The sequence below is a fragment of the Periplaneta americana genome, chromosome 5 (assembly GCF_040183065.1).
Source record: "Periplaneta americana isolate PAMFEO1 chromosome 5, P.americana_PAMFEO1_priV1, whole genome shotgun sequence".
Taxonomy (NCBI): domain Eukaryota; kingdom Metazoa; phylum Arthropoda; class Insecta; order Blattodea; family Blattidae; genus Periplaneta; species Periplaneta americana.
In genome coordinates, this window is record NC_091121.1 from 113,904,353 (window position 1) to 113,926,881 (window position 22,529).

Below are 22,529 nucleotides of genomic sequence, written 5' to 3' on the forward strand. Positions count from 1 at the left end.
CATCATCTGTATTTCGTCCTTGTTTTTCTTCTATTAGGCTATTTCATTGCAACGAGTACGCCTGAACTAGGTTTCGCTTAATATGGCACCATTTGAAAATGGCATGGGCAAGTAACAGCACGTTTAGGGTGATCCAACGTGTCCGCTTTCGGTAATAAAATCTCGCGACTGACAAGAGTATTCAAACGGATGTAATTTATTGGCTTACCATATACAAGTGCTGTAACTGTTTACCATGCTCTCTAATGACATAAATTTCGAAAATCATTTATAGACATGCCCTAGACACAATTTATGAAAGACTACTGTCTTGTAAGGCTTTAGTTTTAACAATTTCGTCTCTTTCCAAGTTGTGTCTTGGATACACCTGTCTGCTGAGCTCTCTTACCGATTTCGTGAGAGAATGTTTCCATTTACTTTCGTCACTTTTTCCAAATTTCACTGAACAATGACTGATAAAGCATAACAAAACAAAACTGGGACAGTAATTCAAAGAAAAATGGTATTTTAGTAAATGATCAGTCAGAAGTAAAATTACATATGAGTAATTTTAACTGTAAAGTGAGATGCTCATCTATAATACGGGTTCTTCTTTTTGATTTTGCAATGTTCATTTTTTGTAAAAATTTGTTCACATATTATAATGTGGAGCCATACTATACATGGCTGTGATTTTGGCTGCGTATTTTAATTTGTATTTGCAATTTGAAAATATTAACACCTTCGGAATCTTTATACTGTTTTTCCAAAAAAAACATGTCGTTTAATAGATATACAACTTCCTATTGTAATTGGGGTCTTACTATCATTATTTCTAAGCGAAAAGGATTTCCATGACATTGGAAATCAGTTTCAATTTTTTAAACTGAACGAATCTTTTGTTAGAAAATCTATTTGGTGTTCATTCAAGAGGTCAATGGTCAATGTGATATTGTAAGTTTATTTTCGAAATGCCAACTGAGTGTAAGCAAGGAAAATTAAATGTCTTTTTTTCTAACAAATTTTGATTCCATAAATCTATAATTAAAAGGAAAGAATTGATGCTGTCGTACATATGAACTAAATTTTTTTTATTCTCTTGAAACTATCGATTTAAATTGTTGAAGTGTTCTCAAATATCAGAAAGGAATGTCAAATCTAGCAGCCAATTTTCCTCCAACTTCGGAATTTCTGTGTCCTACGCCTGTAATTATTTATTAACATATTGAAATCCTAGGGCAGTGTAATATATTTCAAATATAGGCGACAATTACCGGTATTTAAAGACAGAAGTTATTTTACGCTTGCCAAAAACCGACAAAGCATTTTTTCAAGGCTAAGTCACCTTACAGCTGTATAATATAGACAATCTGGTATTCTTCCTCCATATCCTGTAGGAGTTTTCGGAATTTCTGATGTTTTAATGTGACTTTGATTTTATTTGGGTCATGGTGTCAACAATTAACTCCATAACAATCATATTTTGCTGCTTTGCTCCATAGTGCCTCTTGGTGAATTATAGAACGGATGAAAGTTATATTATTATCAATCTTTAATTGTGAATTTACAGGAAAGTGAATTACAAATTTTAGCATAATTACAACATTAATTGATATATATTTTACAAGCATCGATATTCTAGTCGAAATTCACGTCTCCGTGGAATTTTCAATGGTCTTGACCAGCCGTGGCGAAAATGTAACTCGCGAGCACATTGTAGCTCGCAATGATAGCTATGCATTTCTCTTGCTTTCTAACTCCCCCAACCCTCACCCTCTCACTCACTGGAGTCAAACTCCGTTCTATTTGTATTTGTCTCTGACCTGCGAGTGGCGTATCGTCGCAATGTGTGCTTAAATGCGACAGGCTCATGTCAGTAGATTTACTGGCATGTAAAAGAACTCCTGCGGGACAAAATTCCGGCACATCCAGCGACGCTGACATAAACTCTGCAGTTGCGAGCGTCGTTAAATAAACCATAACTTTAACATGCAGTATAATGCAGTTTTATAATATACAACCGTTTTCCTCGTAATACTTATGAACAAATCATACATTTAATATTCTCATCATATTGGCAGAAAAAATGCCTCCTCCCATCTTATTTGAAACTTTCGTTTTTGTAGAGGTACATGGTTTCGAGAGAGACATTGCACGATACGCCACTCGCAGGTCAGAGGCAAATACAAATGGAACGGAGTTTGACTTCAGTGAGTGAGAGGGTGGGCGTTGGGGAAGATAGGAAGCAAGAGAAATGCATAGCTATCATTGCGAGCCACAATGTGCTCGCGAGTCACATTTTCGCCACGGTTGCTCTAACCTATAGCGGGCTGAGCCTATGTAATCGAGTTCTTGTTAAGTTACAACGCTACGTATGCGATTTGTCTTTATATTTAAAAGGGAATCGGTTTCTCTCATTTTTCGCTGAATTCTGGATTGTTGAATTAGATCGTTTTTGAACACATGGATAATTGAGTAGCAATAGAGCACGATACTTCTTCTACGATTTCTTCGTAATATAAGTACGTACTATCACAAATTAAGTTTTCACGTTCTGATGTGTAGGCCTACTGCATTGCCACGAACTAACCGAACCGCACTGAACGGAAATGCCTACTAATGCTCTAATCTTTGCGTTCTTCATTCTGTGTTATTTATCCACACTACGCTACACAAAACTTTCCCATGTTCGATTCAGGGGAAATGTACAAACTATTTCGTCGGCAGTCGCGTTCGATCTGTAACAATATGGATGAAGGCCAATACCTGAGCGAAATCTGTTTCCTGACGAACGCTCTGTATAGCCTATTGTTAATTTAACTTATACTGTTCCATTATTTTGTAGTGAATCTGATAAGAGTTCAAATTTTATTTATTCATAAACTTACAGTATTTCCCGAATTCGTCACTCTTTAATCACTGTCCTAATATCATATTTTTTTCAAGTATCGATTTTAATTATTTCGCTCTCTTACGTACAATTTCGAAATTAATTCATTCAAATTTAACAACTAACATTTCCTTCCTGAAAATACTTAACAGTAAGAATAAAGTGTTAATAGAAAGTTTTCGCATTCCGCCCGTCTGTAATTCGTTAACGCTATATTCACGTTATTAGTGACGTATTGATGACGTATGTATATTAACGTATAGTAGGCCTACCAAACAGTTTTCGGAATAACGTTTGTACGTTCTGCAAATGTGTTCGTCGCGCTCATGTCTTTCTGTCGTCCATTATTTCAATATTAAGGGATTAGGTACAGCTTACAGCAGTAAAATTTTTGAAAATATTCAACATTTTTTTCCTCCGTTATCATATCTTGTACAACAATGAAAATTGGTATGTGTAAAACACTGCCCTTCTCCTGCACGAAAAAAAATATTTATATATTTTTATTTTTCAAAATTCAAAACGGTGGCAGTTCACTGTGCAGTGATGAAGTGTTTCCCTCTTAACTTTTAAAATTTTAACTTTTCATGTTCTCTCTCTTTTATTTTATTGCTGAAACTCGTGTTTACAATATAATGCTCTTTCAACTACAGTCCTTAATAAATATATATATATATATATATATATATATATATATATATATATATATATATATTGTGTTAGAAGAAAATACTGATATTTGACCATTTTTTAAATGAATTTATTTTTATCAATCTATTAAAGGTAAAGTAGTGATTGTGCATCATATTGTATATATGACATGCATAAATACACACAAAAAATTTCATCACAGAATGTTGGATAGTTTTTTAGTTATGAGGGAAACGCTTCATCACTGCACAGTGAACTGCCACCATTGTGAATTAAAAAAAATATAATAATAATAATAATAATAATAATAATAATAATAATAATAATAATAATAATAATAATAATAATAATAATTTTTTAAATCGTAAAAACATTTTTTTCATATAGCAGGACAGTGTTTTACATCACACTGTCCACACCTGTGGAGGAACGGTCAGCGCGTCTGGCCGAAAAACCATGTGGCCCGGGTTCGATTCCCAGTCGGGGCAAGTTACCTCAACCCAATATGAGCAAATGCTGGGTAACTTTCGGTGCTGGATCCCGGACTCATTTCACCGGCATTAACATCTTCATCTCATTCAGGCGCTAAATAATCTAAGATGTTGATAAAGCGTCGTAAAATAACCTATTGAAATAAAAAAATAAAAATAATACACCACACTAATTTTCATTATTATACAAGATATAGTACAGTTATGTCGTTGACATTTTATACAGATTTACATATTTTTCCGTACTGTTCCTCTGTGCCCTATCTACAAATCGCATTCTGATAAAATGTGAGGTTATGACAGTGCAAGACTGATTGTTGCAGGAATGCTGTTTTATAAAAGTATTATTGGATGTCGTGTGTACAACTTGGATAAAGTATTTCTATCGGACTAAGCCACATAGTATATGTGAGTTGTGAGGCATAGGATAAAAAACTATAGCTGGCCTGCCTTGGCTTTTCGATTGCTAAACCTGGAACTGGACCTTGCACTTGGCATAAAAAAGATAAGACGATCTGATGCTAGCAGCTAAGGTTGCCATAATGAAGAAACATAAAACGGAACATGATGGACACGTCATTTCGATCGGCAACAGAAAACTTACGAACTTCTAAGAAACTTATACTGCATTTAATATGACACTAAATATAATTCATTTACTATAGGCACTACATCAGTATCACTTATTTACTTAATATGAACAAGGTTGGACACTTCAGTAATACGATTTATCTTGTCGATCATCATCTTATTTGGCATGAGCATGACATTAACATTTATTTTAGCAGTAGACCAAGCACAGTCTAGTATATACAGTCACGAAGCTTGAATTGTTGAGGGTACTAGGAACAATAGACTGTGCCGGTACTATTTCGCATTGTCTGTGATGAGGCGATAGTAGCGATCCTAGTGGTTAGCAACTATCTATGGATGCATATTCCCTACGTATTGACCTTCGTGACTGTATACAGTAGACTGTGATTCAAGTCTGTGTATCACCACTACAGTACCACTCATAGAAATGTGAATAGAAGAAAGGCATCTTGTTTCTGAATAACGTGAAATTCACTGCAATTTACATTTTCCATATTATATTGTATAGACTGCATAATTGCATTTAACTTATGTGATAGGCTGTTCCTTCCTTCTGACCACTGAGCATTCATCAAAGAAATTATTGTTCTTTCAACGTTGGCTTTATGCACAGGTATTTCCATAAATTTCAGCAACTCTGACGAGGGAACCGTCCCATGTCGTGCAGCTTGAATTTAATGAAAATGCACATTTATGCTAATTTTCGTTCGTTAAGTAACGTGGTGATAGTCGTTGGTTTCGCTTTTTCCTCGTTTACGAAATACAGCATGGACCGCTCGAATGTACCTAATTTCAATTGTGACTGGTGAACGGTTGAAGATAGAACCTTACGGTAAAGTTTATATGAAAGGAAAACTCAACAAGTTTCGAATCCTGTCGGTAGATGGTGCGCAGACACGGTGTCTTTTCGTAGATTGTATCGATTGTCAAAATGGCGACACCGCAGATGAAAGCGCAAACTGTGTTGTGGTATGCAGAGTTTAAATCAATTGTAAGAGTTCAAAGGGAGTATCGGCGAGTGTTTAACCATGATGCTCCAGCTGCTGAAAGCATTAAGAAGTGGCACAATACATTTTTAGCCACAGGATCGGTGTTGAAGAAGCATGGTGGTGGTCGTAGAACATTCGACGAAATGATTGCAGGTGTTCAATCCTCGTATGAGCGAAGCCCACGGAAGTCATTCAGAAGAGCTACCAAAGTGAACATTGCAACAAATTATCCGCAAACGTCTCAAACTGTACGCATAAAAAGTGCAGTTAATGCAACTTCTGGAGCCGGATGACAAACCCAAACGAGTGGAATTCGCCAATACGATGCTAGACCGTCTCGGCGCTGATCCTGATTTTATGTCCAAGATTTTCTTCTCGGACGAAGCCACGTTCCACACTGGTTCAATGACGTTCGTACGACTTTAGACAACGTGTTTCCTGGCCGTTGGATTAGCAGGGGAGGACCGGTCGCTTGGCCCCGAGATCTCCGGATTTGACACCGCTCGATTTCTTTCTCTGGGACTACGTCAAAGATAAAGTGTACGCCACCCCAGTCAGAGACCTTCGTGATCTTTGGGAGCGCATCATAGAGGCTATTGAGAACATTCCAGAAGACATGCTCCAACGTGCTTGGCAAGAAATCGTTCATTGCCTTGATATCGTCATAGTGATAGCTGGAGCTCACGTAGAGATATGGTGATGTGCTTATCGAAACTTGTTGAGTTTTCCTTTCATACAAACGTTACTGTAGGTTTCTATCTTCAACCGTTTACCAGTCACATAAATTGAAATTAGGTACATTCGAGCGATCCACTCTGTATAATGACTTGAAAATCGATGCTACTTATACCGCTTCTTGCACGCACTAGATCTTCATAGTTCGCGACACCGTATCACACACAGCTCCCGCATTAATGCTCTAGTCTATTTTCATTTTCTCTTAACTCACATTAATAGAGTATTCTTGCTGAAATACAAATTCAATTTGAATTTAAAATGTGTGTTAACCTTAAATATGACAGCAGAATTCGAAATGAAGTGTTCGGAACAAAGAGCCATTAGAACAGTACAAACATTTTATATAGACCGGTTTTTCACACTCTTCTCTAACACACACACTGTTTCTAACATGCAGCACTGTTGCAAGAACGTTATCAAACTTTCTCACATGTTTCTCCGTCACATATTCACACCTCTGCCGCTCGTATATTTGTATAATATGTCTTCAAGGATAGGTGAATGAAACTGGTGATACACAACAGAATATAAATGTCATTATGAAGCCCCTATCGTGCAATATGTTCGGAATGTTTTCACAGATAATTATATGTATGAAATAATCTTCTAGCCTTTGAATTACAGCTTTATATTGTCTAAAAAGATACACATCCAAGGGTTGCAAAAATCGTGTTGTTTTTGCAGGGGTAATTTGTGTTTTCATTGTCTTATCCTGTACAGTATTGTTTACTTCTTCAAAAGTAAATATAGTGTTATTTATCTGACCACTCCAGGAATCCAGAAGTAGTAGTGTGTCTTTCTTAACATCCAGTAGAAATGCATCTCTTAGCCATCTTTTCACGTGATTTCTTTGTCAGTTTACCGGGACTACTTGCATCGACCACGACATAAAATAGCTTATCTTTGTCTAAACATTGTTTTACTTTAGGTCCAAATTACCCTTTCGGTTCTTGAAAGCATAGTGTGTACAATGGATTTGGACGGTGTACGAATGAGTGACAGATGCCATAGATTGCACTGTACTGTATTATTGTGAGTTAAGAGGAAACAAATTGACTAGAGCATTATATAATGTGAGTTAAGAGGAAACAAATTGACTAGAGCATTATATAAATTGAAGTTCTAAACTAGTGACGAATTAATTGTGATGGTCAATTCACCTATTAGTTATTTATGTAATGATGAGTTACAATAGGCTAAAATAAAATAATAATTTTTTAATGTTTAAAAAGAAAATTCTTTCTTTAATCTGACAAAATTGTTACATGCAAATAAAAGAGTGCAAGGCTTCTAACCTCTTCGGCGAACTGCTCTATTGCTGTTCTGCCGTGCTTCGTCATCCTATTCATCTCATCCTTCTCGCAAGTAGTAACTATTAGGTTACGTTCCTTTTTTCGGCTTTTCCCTTTCAAATTTCTGTTATGTTCCTACAAACGGAACGGCAGAAATCGGAATATGATAAGTGGCCAACAGGCTTGAAACTCACATAACACTTCCTCATAGTCCAAATTCCTCTTGCTATTATGAGTTTTCGCGTAACTCTTGAATGTTTCTCCTCTTTACTTACTTATAAATGGCTTTTAAGGAACCCGGAGGTTCATTGCCGTCCTCACATAAGCCCGCCATTGGTCCCTATCCTGAGCAAGATTATTCCAGTTTCAATCACCACATCCCACCTCCCTCACATCCATTTTAATATTATCTTCCCATCTAAGTCTCGACCTCCCCAAAGGCCTTTTTCCCTCCGGCCTCCCAACTAACACTCTATATGCATTTCTGGATTCGCCCATACGTGCTACATGCCCTGCCCATCTCAAACATCTGGATTTAATGTTCCTAATTATGTCAGGTGAAGAATACAATGGATGCAGTTCAGTGTTGTGTAACTTTCTTCATTCTCCTAGCCCTAAATATTTTCCTAAGAACTTTATTCTCAAACACCCTTAACCTATGTTCCTCTCTCAAAGTAAGAGTCCAAGTTTCACAACCATACAGAACAACCTGTAATATAAATGTTTTATAAATTCTACCTTTCATATTTTTTTACAGCAGACTGGATGATAAAAGCTTCTCAACAGAATAATAACAGGCATTTCCCATATTTATTCTGTGTTTAATTTCCTCCCGAGTATCATTTATATTTGTTACTGTTGCTCCCAGGTATTTGAATTTTTCCACCTCTTCAAAGGATAAATTTCCAATTTTTATAATTCCATTTCGTACAATATTCTCGTCCCGAGACATAATCATATACTTTGTCTTTTCGGGATTTACTTCCAAACCTATCTCTTTACTTGCTTCAAGTAAAATTCCCGTATTTTCCTTAATCGTTTGTGGGTCTTCTTCTAACATTCACGTCATCTGCATAGGCAAGCAGCTGATGTAACCCGTTCAATTCCAAACTCTCTCTGTCATCCTGGACTTTCCTAATGGCATACTCTAGAGCAAAGTTGAAAAGTAAAGATGATAGTGCATCTCTTTGCTTTACCCCACAGTGAATTGGAAACGCATCTGACAGAAACTGACCTATACAAACTCTGCTGTACAGGCCAGTTACTTTATGGTGACAGCTCTGGCCTGGCGACGCAGTGGTTTGGGCGAGTTCACTGTTTGTTCGAAGGGGTGTCCCTTTTAGTCTTCCCCTGGCTGCGCTAGCGGTCACATCTCGGGAGCGTTAGTGTGGGCATACAGTCGCGCTAAGGACGTACTACACCACCACTGTCTTGTATATTGCAATTTAGTGTGTTTGTTACGTACATTTCATTTAGTTACTTAAATAGTTGTAGTGCTTCTGTTTTGTATTGTTTAGTACGAAGTATTTATTGTCTAGATTCACTGCTATTTTCTGTTTGTGAAAATGCTGTCTGTTAGAAGCAAACTGAAAGGTCGGGTATTGCTTTCGGAGTCGCGAGATGTCGTGAGCAACGTGTAGCGCTTTATGAAGATAGCGTCGGAAGAAAAAACGTAACAAATTTTGAAAAACCTGTAGCAGAGTTTACCGCTGTGTCTGAGAGCTGTGTTAGCCAAATAATAAGGGAGACATTGATAATCGGCGCCAAAATCAACTGTGGACAACTTTAATGAAGCTGTCATAAGACGAACCAAAACACGAGTTCTATATTTCACAGAAATAGCGGCCCACACTTAAAAAAAATATATATATATTATTGAAATTGAAAGACTATCGGCCTTCAGGGAGGTATCTCAACTTTGAGGAAAGTTACTTTGAAATTAGGATTTCATTGAAAAAAGAAAAACAAAATAATCGCCAAATTCTGGTCGAGCATCACAGTATTAAGGCCAAAAGTTTGCAGTATTTGAGGGAAATAAAGAAGTACAGAGAAGAAGGCGCTCCATCTTTTACATGGATGATGATGATGATGATGATGATGATTGTGGTGGTTGGAAAGGTAACAGTGAAGCACTGATGAATATTACCGATATTTCCGCATGAGTATATTTCATTGTTAATTAGTGATTAACTGTTAAATATAGTGATTCGATTGCTGCTCAGTGTATTCCCACATTAGTGTTTATTAGTGATTATTGTTCCGAACTGCTGCTCATTGTATTTCCACATTAGTTTACTTCTTTAGTGTTTATTATTGCTCGGAACTGTTGCTCATTGTATTTCCATGTTAGTTTACTTTTTCAGTGTTTATTATTGTTCCGAACTGCTGCTCATTGTATTTCCATGTTAGTTTACTTCTTTAGTGTTTATTAGTGACTATTGTTCCGGAATATGAAGTGAACACATTGACAGGAACTCAAAATTATGCAGACGCTGCAACGTGAGACTTCATTTCTGATATGACTGTATTTCCCTCCCTCCATTCGCTCGTCTCGGATCGGTCTCCCTCCCACAGTCGAACCTTCTCCTCTCTCGCGTCGACGAGCTGTCACCATAAAGTAACTGGGCTGTACGTTTCATTAAGACACATTTTAATTAATAGAACTAGTTTCTTGGAAATACCAAATTCAATAAGAATATCATATAAAACTTTTCTCTTAACTGAGTCATATGCCTTTTTGAAATCTATGAATAACTGATGCACTGTTCCCTTATACTCCAATTTTTCTCCATTATCTGTGGAATACAAAATATCTTATCAATATTTCATCTATTACGCCTAAATCCACACTGATGAAATTTTTCTCCTCACATTTCCTAATTCATTCATTTTTTCTATTTCTTTTTTATTTAAATTTATTAACATTTATTTTCCCTTTGTAAATACTTGAGTTTCACGTAAATAGCTCGAATAGCAGACATAGGATAGTGGAAATCCTGAAAAATTCTTTTCTTCTAATATTTTCGAAAATAAAAGTAATTATTTCATATCCTCTCCTTTCTGAATAGCATTAAATTTCTTTCTACTCAATCCATGATTATTATAAGCTCTATTCTAGTAAACTATATTTTTTTACAATTAAATCTGGACGTGGTAGAGCAAGTACAGCCTCAGATACAAAAAATTACCAATCACGACTAATGATCCGCGCCTTGAGAATGAGTTCTACAGACCATTTTAGCATAAAATGTCATATGAACATGGGTCCGATTATCATTAATTTAAAAGTTATTCGTAAAAATCCGAACGTCATATTATGAATCAGGCTTTGGAGTTGCTTGCATCGTAATACAAATGTTGGAACATAAACTAAACAGAGGGTTGCGTCGTGACGTGAAGTACGAGGGTGAAGGGAGAGATAGGTCTGGTGATTATAAGCTGACATGGCTGAGGTTTTCAGACAGCCTTCCCGATGTACGGAACGCTAAGCGTCATCACATCCGTGCGACCAAGTGCATTGAAGTGGAAGGAAGGATAGTTCAAAATTTGCTTCCAAACTGAGGTATGTTTATTGTATGATTAATATAGTATTTTTCATTAATATTTGTGTATTTTAAGTGAATAACTCTTAGTTCTGCTCAAAACCACTGCTACTTTCATAGGATTCAATCAGTTACAACTCCTTAACGGTCGATAGTCAAACGCATCTTCATATGACATTTTATGCCCAATATTGTCCATAGAACTGATTCCTAAACCGCGGTTCATTAGTCGTGAATCACCCTGTATATTTGTTACAGATTAGTTACAACACTTGATCTACAAACAGACAGAAAAAGCAACAAACACACAAACAAACAAAACAAAGGAAAAACAGAGTGGAGTTTTGCATAAGAAATTCGTTCTTCCGAAGGAGGTTTAGCGTATGGCATTTTTTGTCTAAGATCAAACATACGCACAGTAAGGATAGGAATGTAACTCTCGTCACTAAATTTTCTGCGTATGTCGAATGGAGCAAGTATTTTTTTACTTGGTTATATAACAACGTTGCAATCAACTACTGAGTTACTTAACGTCGATGGAATTGGTGATAATGAGATGCTATCTGGTGAGGTGAGACCTAGTATTTGCTATAGATTACCTGACATTCGCCTTACGATTGGAGAAAACCACGGAAAAAAACCCAACCAGGTAATCAGCTCAAGGGGGAATCAAACCCACACCCGAGCGCAACTCCGGATCAGCAAGCAAACGCGCTACAGCCTGAACTACGCCGGTGACTAAGTATTTATTTCCGGAAATAAATGCATTTACGGAACATATTCCATCTAATTAGCAAACCTACTAATCTTCATTAACCTCTTTCATACTTCCTGAACTGTTTCGTCTTCGTGACTATGATTAATTAGAACTTTCAACAAAGTTGGCGTTATCATTGGGTCGCGCACATGTTAAATACCTAGAATGTGTTGAACTAATTTACGTACGCATGCAAACAATCTAGGAGTTATGAAAAATTCAGCAAACCCAATAGTTGACCAGATAAACAGTAAATTACTTAATGTAAAAGAGATTAACAATTAAATAAGTTTACAATATTTTTAAATATCCAAAAATGTAAAAGCATTTCTTATTTCAGACTACGATTGGACGTACTAACGAAATAGAAACATCCAATTTTATTTCAAAATAAGCAAAGTTGTAATTTTTTGTTTAACGCTGTTACAGCTGTTCCTGTTACGTTGCAATAACCACATTCCTCAACCTTCTCAAGTCAGCAGCCAGAAGAATTTCACTTTCTTCTTCCCCTCCACTCTACGAAACACTGATCACTCTGATGGTATCTAAAGATTAAATACATTCTCTAGCCATAACTTGCCACTAACATAAATCGGACGTATATAAAACATTAAAAATATGTGTGGGTTAAAAGGGATATGGCTATTAAGGACAGAACAATATGCCTATGCAATGGAAAATTTTATACAGTTTTAGTGTTTCCTGTTCTTCTGCGTAGTTATAAATGCTAGATACTGTATAATATATTAATTAGAATGAAATAGGCCACTATACGTTAATGATTTAAATTTCAAAGACTGTCCAGAGGTACAAATTAACCAACAAAAACTAAGAAACAAATTCGCGAGAAGATAGAAGTTTTGCATTACGTCGTTGTTCCTACAATAACTCCTATGTGCAAAATATAAAATTGTTCAGTAGGAAGAAAAACACATTTATTCATTCTATGTCAGTAGTACATAGGAGACTGTGAATTCTTAAATTTTCGAAGGAATTATAATCACATATAGAAGATTTTATTATTCGTTGCATCACTATTTAATACAGCAAAAATCTGAAACTCGATAAATATGTCACATAGGAGTTATTGCAGGAACAAGACGATTATCAGGCGGTGAAGTCATCTCGATGACAGCAGAAAGATACAAACGCAAAGGATGAAAATAATAATAATAATAATAATAATAATAATAATAATAATAATAATAACAATAATAATATATGTATTTATTTTCCAGCATGTTATTAATATAGGTAGGCCTACGAATAAATATTTTCAAATTATGTTTTATTACCGGTACATGTCTTTCATTCCTCTCCCTTGAATTTGACATGGGCCTGATAGTAATACAGTAATTATTACAATTTGGTGTTGATTATCGACTACTTTATGTTGAAATGAAAGTGGAAGAAGCCAAAATATGTCAATTCAATATCTCCTACCAAACACAGGAACTGATTGGTTCTCGACAAGAAAAATATTTGTTTAACAATGTTTATTACGATAATGAAGCGATAGTGAAATTATAACAGTTGAAAAAAACTAAATGACCTGAGAAATCAACCCCACAGTCATTTTATACAGGGACATCATTTTATTTTTACTTCAATTTTTATTGTACCTGAGTTTTTGAATGTACTTCACTCCCACCCCTTCTACTAATGAAGTTCAATCGTCCTCCACACAGATCCAAGACTGCATATACAGTCATAGTAGCCTTACGGTCATAGTGAACAGTACGTTCCAAAAATATGTTCGCGTTTTCCAGTGACGAAAGAGATTTCAATATTGAATCATTTTCGCTCAGGTACTGTCGTCCATTTGCCTACGTCGTATCCCTGTTTGCCCCCACCAGCTTTTATTTGCCAGCTAGTGGCTGGGCTGTCTTAGCTCTTTTCTGAGAACATTAATTTCTGTTAGGAATTGGACGTCTACGTAATATTATACAACTATTTAAAATAACTTAAATAAAAGGGCCTCGTTAAGTAATTAACTGTCACGTGATTTCCTCCCTTTCTACGACCCTACGACATAACCACTTGGACGGACAGTAGATAGCATGTCTGAGTAATTTTATCGTTTCGGATCGGGCAGAAGTGAAGATTGAATTTATAGTACGTAAGGTACTCTTTAAAAGAGTAGGTACAGAATTATTTCAACATGAGTTACTAGTACGAAGAACGAAACTGGTAATTGGGATTAGGTACAATAGTCTATAGTGCGATAATATGCACATAGAACTGAAGCCTGTATCGAAATGAACGGCCACCATTTTCAAAAATGTGTTTAAATATCCATATTATGATTATTTTTTCAGTTTAACTTCATTCTCTATATTGTATTCTAATGTGCTGTAGACAGTATAATATAAACTGCATAATGAATACGTCCACATGGACATCTCATTTCATGAGTAAAAACACTCATTGTTAACACTGTACTGTATTTTGATTAAACAAAAATCTAATGAAAATGATCAAACTCAAAAGCGCAATATTTCCTAGTTTACGTAAATGGATGAATTACTTTTCTTCCCTCCTATACCTAGTGAAGTGATTTGTTTGTATATTACGCCAGTATCATCGAACTCCAGTCGAGGAAGGGGGTAACAAACGGCGTTGATCCAGAGGTATAGGCAAGTTAATATTAAAAATGTTAGTAAAAATAAAATGATGTCCCTGTATAAACAAATCTCGCAGTAAGTTTTCAGGATCTAGTCTCGGTCCTTCTATTGCCAAGAAATCAGCTGCGTTAAGTTGGTATCGTAATTTTTTTTAAAGTTTTCTTGATATTTCTAACATAGGCACATATGAATTTCAAATACGTACATTAATAATATTTCTGGATTTATACTCCACAATTGCTTTATTTATGACGTTTATTTTAATTGCAAATGTTGTAAGTTATGTTCTCATATTATTATTATTATTATTATTATTATCATTATTATTATTATTGTTATTATTATTATTATTATTATTATCATCATCATCATCATTATTCAAATTGTTAAAATTACATTTTAAACTGTATTGCTCTAACTTTTTATAGGCCGAAGAAAATGCTATGTTTCTACAATTAATAGACAGTAATAGTCTACATTGTATTTTAGCCAACATAAAATTTACGTTTGTACTTTAGACGGACGTTTATTTATTTATCTATTTATTTATTTATTCATCCATTTATTTATTTACTCGGCCTATAATCTCTAAATGATACGATGTATGTATGGTGGAAGAGGACTACCTTGCCAGCTGTTCTGTAAATACTGCTTTATCCTGTGCGCACGCAACTTCAGAGTTTATGTGCCTCAACTCAGAAAACTAGTTATAACTAGAGTCCTGCGTTTGGTTACCTAAAGCCTTCAAGCAACCCGCAACAGTGTAGGTTTATATGGAGTACAACTTGACGGCATCCAACGCTGCTTAGTTCTGGTCTGCTGTTCTGGGAACATACGAAAACAAAACAAAGCTAGGCTATTGCAAATGAGTGCTCTAATGTAAGAATTTGGTAGCGAGTTCGTCAATAGAAAAGAAGAAAATTTATTTTATCAAAATAAGCATTTTGTGTAATGTGAAACACTTAAAATGTTTATAGTTATTGATTGTAATTTGCAGAGACTCGTAAAGCACGCACTCATAATTTTTAAGTTTATGCTAACATTAATTATATTTTTTCGTTTGTTAATTCCAAACTTTAATTATATCTAAAGCAGCGATGTCAAGGTCAAGAGCACGTAGATGGTTCTGCGTACGATCCAGCGCTCACTGGTTGCAATGAATCTATTCTGCAAGCAGCACCGGAGAATAAGGAGGGGTGAGCAAAGTGAACTCTATTGGCCTGTCACTTAAAGATGAATTAAACTGTTTTTAAATAATAGATAACATGTTACAATCATACATGACAATAAATCAGAACATGTTTTGTAGAGTGTATCTCTCTAATAAATGCAATGAATTATAAAATAGTAGGCTACAATAAATAATAAGCATAGCTTCTCCTTAACTTACATAGTTTCAGATAATAGCTAGAATATAATTAATTTTTATATAATTATCTAATAATCCAACTAGTATAAAAACACTGTTTTCCTGTTTCAAACTTACCAATACAAAAGTGAAAGAAATTACAGGACATTGTGCATACGGAAAAATGAAATAATAGGATTGCAACAAATAATAAACATAGTATATTTTTATCTTAGAGGTTTTAGATAATGAGGCCTACCTAATTAATTGCTATGTAACTTAATAATGTGCTTATTATATGAACAGCACATTTCTAGAAACAAATTTAAATTCCTGACTTCTCGTCTAATACAGAAGTGTTTTTTTCTTGTTTTTGCCGACATCAACCTTCTTATGTCCGACGAAATTATGTTTCCTGCAACATGACGTAGCATAGCAAGCTTATTATCTTCTGATAATCTTGGTATTAGTCTTGGTTTTGTGAGGTTCATATGTAAGGAAAATTACTCACATACGTGCTTACTGCCAAATATAGAAATAATTTGCGCCGCAAAAATTCGTAACTTGGATATATTACCAGGCAAGGCGAACTTCCAACTTGACTCTGTTCACACAATTCAAATAACCTGGAGAGAACTTTTGCTCGGCTTAACCAAAGGATATCACAATGGTAAGGACCATTGTCAAACTGAAAATCTATGGACGACATATCTTCACAATTTTTTAGACACAATTCATAACGAGTCCACGCTATTAGCATCCATACTTTCTGTACTTCATTCTGTAAACTTAAATGAATACAGCAAGGAAGAACCTCTACAGTACATCTAAACATATATTTATTACTATTTAATGTCAATAAAACAACAAAATTTCAATACATCATTATGTGCATTAGTTAATAATTTCAGGCGTTTCACATTGCTCCTCTTCGTAACTAAATGCTTTCCATATATCAGACAAAGAACATTTTCGCCTCTTTTACTCATACGAAGTCAGGAATCTAGTCAGCCTAAAACTTTCTGAACGACTTCTTCCTCAATGTGTAATGTACAACCCTTGTGTTTACCAGTGACTTGTACCTGCGTGCCCTACGTGCTCTGAGCAGCGCATACGGACGATGAGGCACGCTTGTGCTCTCGTTGACATCACTGATCTAAAGTATATATATGCGTTTTACTAATTGTGAAAATCAGGGGTAGACAAATTCCTGGCGCCATGTAACCACAGCAACTAAAAAATTTTATATGGCGCCTGAATTATTTATTGAGTTCAAAAATTTTTTTTGTTTTCTTTTAGATTTCGATTTATTTTATGTCACTACTACTAATACATAATGTTAACAAAAGCGGTCGTAGGAAGATATTTGAATGTGCTTTTTAAATTAATAACGTTAATATCTCAAGATATTGTCCTACATAGCTTGAAAGCGTCTCTGACAGGGTATATTTGCATTGCATAGATATTTAATATTATTTAATATATTTCAGTAGAATTATCTTTATGTTAGCTCAAATAGTTTTCTTACTGTAAAATACCATGGATCCTGAAAATAAAGCAGCTGACGCCTGTTTTTTTTTTTTTTTTTTTTTTTGTCTATCCCTAGTAAAAATTATATTTTATTGCATATAATGCTCCCTTTAAATATTATGTTATTATTAAATCCAAGTAGTATATTGTACATGACTACTATATCTGTTTTCACCAACGTAGACACACATATACGAATAAACAGATGTAAACACACAATACCGGAGAGTGCTGAACTGCAGGGTGAACTGTTGACGCGCAACTTGCTCTCCGTACCGTATGATAGATATACTGTAAACCCAATTTGTATTTAAAGTAACCAGACGTAGGACTCTAGTTATAACCTGTCCAATGGATTTAATATCTTTTTCACACATCAAACAGGTTTTTCTTCATCATTTCTACACGTACTTGTCCGTTTTATTACACAATTGTTCCACGTCATTAGCTCACAGAATCTGAAGAATGTATTTATTTAATGGGATTATCGTAGGTCCATTTAACTGATCATGCCCTGTGTGTTATTCCCATTTAACGAAATAAACACTAATCGCCCGTTCTAAGACTTTGCACTGGTTCGCACCTAAGAAGCCGGTAACATAGGACTGTGATACTTCATTACAATACCCACACATACACTGTGGAAATCAAAGCACACGACATACAGACAACATGTGAAGTCAGTGTTTCTCAAATACTCTCTCCCCTGTTCATTTCAGAAAATAAGTGTTATAAGTATATATTATAGGATATATTATATTTTAATTGACTGTTAACTCTCTGCAATCTCTTAGTGCTTTCTGGTTGTCCTCACTGATGGCGTTATTAGTATTTCTATAAAAATTTGATGTTGAAACATGTGTTCATACAAATTTCTAGACTCTAGACATCGATTTTTTTTTTCAAGGAAAATTCCCCGACAGCTGACCCGAAAAACAAACCAAGGACCTCCAGATTTGGAAGTAAGTATGCTGACCACCAGTCTACGTAAACCAACATGCAGATAATCATATATACGTATATATCAGCCCTGGGCACAACGGAGAAGTGGAACGGAACTCTAAAACCCCTCCTATCTTCTTTTCGCTTACACTGTCTTGTAAACAAACGCACAGTAAGTACTGTGCATCAGTGATGGATTTCAGGCGACCAGCGAGAGCAAAAATTTCATAAAAGCTATGATGCCTGCCTTATACAATGCGTCATGGAGCAATGCTTACCTTCTTGTCTACTCGTCACAGCCGGGGAAGGTGGAGTGGGGAGTTAAGTGGAAATCTGCAGTGACTCGACTTAGATATTAGTGCCCTGGCCTGGCATATATTTTATTTATTTATTTATTTAATTATTTATTTATTTATTTATTTATTTATTCATTCATTCACTTATTCATTTATTCATTTATTTATTTAAAAATTAAAAAAAAATGAATCATAATACAACAAAAGCAAATTAATGTTTTATTTACTGTTAGAGATAAATAGCAATGTTACTAAATTCGTTAATTTTTATATGAGGATTTGCGTTTCATTGATGTTAGCCATGATTCATAACAATGTTACAACTTTTATAACAAATAAGGACCATGAGATAAAAATAGCATTATTATGAAACAAGTTTATAAAGTTGTATTATACGCCACGAGTAAATGTTTAGGAAACGAACGAAGCGAATTTCCTAATTTTGACGGGTGCAATAACTGTATAACATTATAAATGAAGAGTCCACTGCAAGAATGATGGATGTCATTTGGAATACATTTTGCAGGAGAAGCAATTAAAAGTTTGAAATGCTTAGCGCTCAAAGCTTAACTGTGATTTTCCGATCGTTACTGGGCAATGACTATCAGTGTTAATGCCATATAACTCTGTATGTACATTCTATATGGCTTAAGCTATGCATTGACAGTCTTGGTTCATTTTCGACAAGAAAGTGGACTCTTCAAATGTGTTTCATACGTTATTTTTTATACGACAGCATTATGAATTAGTAAAGAAATAACATCACATTATTTGTAATGATGGGTAGTTTGATATAATCTATGAAGAAAGTAGTTGCTATGAGAACAATATTATAGCACGAAAACCCGTTCTCATAATATTACATTTATGGTACTAGTTATGCAGTCATAATAGGAGCCATGATGTTTTAGTTGGCACGGTAATATTTTACGTCTCTGGTACAATAATGTGGCATATTATGCACGATTTTCACTAACGATACAGACTGTTTCACCTAGCGAGTTGGCGCAGACGGTAGCGTTTGTGACTCGTATTCGGGAGGTCCCGGGTTCAAACCCCGTGGTCGACCAATCTGACTGGAGTTTTTCATGGTTTCCCTCAGTCACAAAGGCAAATTCCAGATTGGAAATTTACATACTATGATTCATCACCACCTCAGTTACCAACATTAATGAAAATCTGAAAACAGTTATATGAACACAAGCCATCTACACACACAACAGAAACAGGAACTGAACAATAGTAACAACGGCCTACTCTCTTACCCAGAGATTCTAACACGCGACATGGCCGTAGATGTTAAAGCGTGTATAAATAAACTTAACAAAAAACTGTTTTAATGCTAAAGTACAAAGAAAAGCTATTAATAATTAATATTATTCAATGTGGTTTTGTTGGATATTATTTTTATAATTCTTTCATTAATTTCATTTTTACTTGGTTATTTAACGACGCTATATCAACTACGAGGTTATATAGCGTCGATGGGATTGGTGATAGCCAGATGAGGCCGAGGATTCGCCATACATTACCTGACATTTGCCTTATGGTTGGGGAAAACCTCGAAAAAAAAAAAAAAAAAAAAAACAACCAGGTAATCAACCCAAGCGGGAATCGAACCCGCGCCCGAACGCAACTCCGGATCGGCAGGCAAGCGCCTTAGCTGACTGAGCTACGCCAGTGGCTAATTAATTTCATGCTATTCACTTTAATTAATTTTACTGATTTAAGTAGCATGCTATTTCTCCAATGAAACAGTGTGAAATGCAATGTTAAATACAACAGAAATCAAAATTATTCACTGTAGAAGAGAAACTATGTAAAATGTCATATAAAACAAATGAAGGTACATTTTATAACAAGAGCTTATTTAATTAATTCCTCTAAACTTTTCAAGAAAATAAAATACAGTAGTGTTTCTTCTTGCATTAATGATATTAATTTAAGATTTATCATCATAAAATTTTCCTCGGTAAATACAGAGAGCATTATATTTATAAATAATTGAATTCCCATGTTAAATCACTATGTCCAGTACATTGGTTTCCAAAATGTATAATATGTGATATAATTTACTTCTTAATTTTGCTTAATATGAGATAAAAATGACCAAATAACATAGTACATACATAATATTTTATTGCCATAACCTAGCGATCACCGAAAACTATGAAAAACGGAAACTAACAGCAAAACCCACTACGAGAAGCGAAGTACATTACATGACAAATAAACGATGCAATTTTCCTGATGTCTTATATTAATCTAGGTATAATGTTTAACTAATAAAGTATGACATACACGATTGAGTTGTAACTCACCACATGATGTCTTGAGGGTTACTTAGGATTGCTCCAGTACGCATGCACGCTACAGTAGGACGAAGCTTTCCGCGAACACACCCACAACAGAGAACACAACTGCATCCACGCGTGCAACCAAGAAGCCGCCCGGCGGAGGACTGGCTACAATCCCTGCCACCACCATCGTGTTACACAGACTTCGAGGCGCTGCATTCGCCACTCCTGAACGCGGCGCAAATAAAAGTTTGTTGAAGAGCTGCCGTCAGTTTGAGGACCATGGCTACTTCAAGTATTCTGCTCCTGGGCAACTCCCAACACAGAGAAACCATGTCCTTTAAAGGTTTTCTTTTTCTTACATGACTTCTCTTCCCTACAACTGAGAGTCTCATTATACGCGTGCATAATTTCAATTCTCTGCTATTTGACATGTCTTCAAATAATGACAGTAGGTTGGAACACTAATAACCACAGATAGGAAGTTTGTACCAAAACAATGGATTTCAGTAGAGTACAGATGTCACTTGCGTCTCGCCCTACTCATACTCCCCCTTGCTACAGACGATACACAGTATGTTCACGTAAACAACGCATAGTGGCATTCTGTGAAGCTGTATAGAGTCGTGAATAGTTTGAAGAATATTGTTAATTCATATTAATATTTTAGGTTCTGAACAAAGTGATTCTCTTTCAACTTCTTGCAAGTAACGTTCTATATAATCTTAAATAATATTTTCAAACAATTTTGTTCATACCGTCCTTTGCTAATTACAGGGCTTTATCCTGTCACTATTACTCGGCAACACGACCGCCCTATTTGTAGCAACTTTAATCTGATTTCGAAACTGCTACCCCAATACTAGAAGAGGTCTTGCCGTCCCCCTCGTCATACATGCTTTCTACTATACATCATTTTCTACATACAACCTGGTGGCTGCATCACTCAATTTTATTAACTGTTTTAATTTATATTCTACTTTTAACGTTGTTTTAACTAGTTAAGACCAAGTGTTCATTTTGTTAAGATGCCAATATAATTGGCGAAAACGTTTGTCGTTAAAAACATACCTATGTAATGTTACTTTTTGGTATAACATAAATTTTAATGTATTTCTCATTGTTAAGTATTGACTGAATTAAATTCTTGTATTAATTGAAAGTGATTCTGTTATTATTACATTATTTACGCAATGTTAATATTATGCATGATTTCAAGAAAGTAAACGCATCTGTTATTAAATAATTATGCAAACAGGAGTGTGTAGCACGTTTATTTTTTCCCGGATTATTCTTCGTTAAATATTGACGTCTCGTGTTGCTATGCATTCGGTTGCGTTACAGTCCAACATCGGAACTACAGTAGATACGAATTTCCTACGTGTCATTACAATAGAAATGAAAAGTCTTCTTTAAAACAATTATGGCTTTAATATTATGTACCACATACGAGATACACTATTAGAATTGTAAAGTAGTTGTTCACCTGATGATAGTAAGATATATTATATCATATTTCATATTTGCTCCAGTAACGTCTTGTGACGTAGAACGAATATTTTCAGAGTA

The 22,529-nt window shown here is 35.2% G+C and overlaps 1 protein-coding gene across 2 annotated transcripts in view; it reads right to left on the reverse strand.

Annotated features, from left to right (window-relative positions):
- The window catches only part of LOC138700080 (uncharacterized), a 433,777-nt gene extending 412,585 nt beyond the window's left edge, over positions 1-21,192 (reverse strand). For both annotated transcript variants that reach the window (XM_069826395.1, XM_069826394.1), the window contains exon 1: positions 20,985-21,192. The gene's annotated coding sequence lies outside the window, so the exon portion shown is untranslated. The remainder of the gene's footprint in view (positions 1-20,984) is intronic.
- Positions 21,193-22,529: the final 1,337 nt, after the last annotated feature.